This window comes from Cicer arietinum, chromosome 2, assembly GCF_000331145.2.
Source record: "Cicer arietinum cultivar CDC Frontier isolate Library 1 chromosome 2, Cicar.CDCFrontier_v2.0, whole genome shotgun sequence".
NCBI classification, from domain to species: domain Eukaryota; kingdom Viridiplantae; phylum Streptophyta; class Magnoliopsida; order Fabales; family Fabaceae; genus Cicer; species Cicer arietinum.
In genome coordinates, this window is record NC_021161.2 from 22,286,288 (window position 1) to 22,287,989 (window position 1,702).

Consider the following 1,702-nt stretch of genomic DNA (forward strand, 5'->3'; position numbering starts at 1 on the left):
TGACCCACTTGGGTCTCCAGATTCTTTATTGAGGATGAGTGATTTTTTTGGATGGCTCTTGACTCTTCAATGAAAGAACTTGTGCTTGTTACTAACTTCTCAATAGCACTCTCCCAAGCAGCTTTATGAGGTTGGGCTTGATATGGTTGAGCTCCTTGTTGACTTTGAGATCCACCCTGTTGATTTTTCCATGAAAAGTTTGGATGGTTTCTCCAACCCGGACTGTACGTACTAGAGTAGTGACTATTCTGCTTTTAATTGTTAGCCATAAAGTTCACCTCTTCTAGTTCTTTTATATCATCTTCATCTGGTGCTTCACAAGCTCCATTTTTATGTGCTCCCACACAAAAGTCACAACTAGTATGTTTCAATAATTTGACAGGAGCCACATGGGGTTGTATATTTAGAGTTATCATCCCCTTTTTTATCTCAGCGACGATTATATCTTCTATCTGTTTTGATATATACTTCCCTTGAGCCAACCTAGCATCCAGAACATTCAATTCCAGCATACCACTTTTTGACCCACCACCTCTATCATACAACATCATTTGTTCATTTGATGCCATGATCTCAATAACTTTTTGTGCTTCTGATGCGGTTTTGTAATTAAAAGAACCACCTAATGTAGCATCCAACATAATATTTGCTTCAAACCATTACAAAATATTTGCATTTGAGCAGTGTTGTCATAAACATGATTGGGGCATCCTGCTAGTAAACCCTTGAACCACCTGTAAGTGTCACAAAGAGATTCTCCTTCTTTTTGTTTGTAATTTGAAATCTCTTGCCTTTTCTAACGAACAAAGCTAGGGGAAAGTATTGTTCCAAGAACTTATCTTTAAGGTCAACCCATGTGGTGATGCTACCGGCTGGAAAGGAATTAAGTCACTCCTTAGCATCATCTTTAAATAAAAATGGAAATAGTCTTTGCATCTTGCCTTCTTCAGAACAACCATCAATTTTCACTGTTTCACATAATTCAAAGAAGTTCGTGAGGTGTCTATTGGCGTCTTCGTTATGTTTACCCGAAAAATGAATCTCCTTCAACTCTCGGAATAGAGCGCGACTCACTTCAAACTTGTTAACTGTAACCGGTGTGTTATGGATAGCCAATCGAGCACAGTTTCTATTTCAATTCCAATTCTCGCTGAGGGTACGTTTAGGTTGTGGTGGATCAGCCATTTCTGCAAATATGAAGAAATCCCCCAAATCCTCTTTTTCCACTACTAATTGTCTTTCCCTTTGTCTCCTTTCTCGAACCTCTTTTCGATTTTGCTTTCGTAGTTTTTTCGATATTTGGTTCAAAGAAAATTTCAGCTGAGGATTAGCCTCGCATACAAGGTTAGACAAATTGTGAGTAATGAACAGTTTTAAAATAAAGAAAGAAAAATAATTAAGTAGAAATTAAAGAGTTTTAAAACAAAACAAAAATTCAAAATTAAAAATAGAATAAAAGAAAAAACTTTATTGCATAGGAAAAATTTCAACTAAGTAAATAAATTAAATTCAATAATGATATGGTAATCCCCGGCAACAGCGCCAAAAACTTTATAGCATTTCAGCAAGTGTACTGAATCGTTGCAAGTAACATTTAAAACGGTAATACCGAGTGTCGAACTCAAGGATTGCGTTTTACTAACGAATTATATTTAATTACTAAAATTGAACCAAAAGTTTCCAAATTGATTGAAATAATATT

At 35.7% G+C, this 1,702-nt stretch overlaps 1 non-coding gene across 1 annotated transcript; it reads left to right on the top strand.

The window, feature by feature from the left end:
• Positions 1–692: 692 nt before the first annotated feature.
• Positions 693–799, top strand: LOC113784084 (small nucleolar RNA R71). The gene has a single exon (XR_003470122.1). It is a non-coding gene; the product is annotated as a small nucleolar RNA R71 (small nucleolar RNA).
• The last annotated feature ends 903 nt before the right edge of the window (positions 800–1,702 follow it).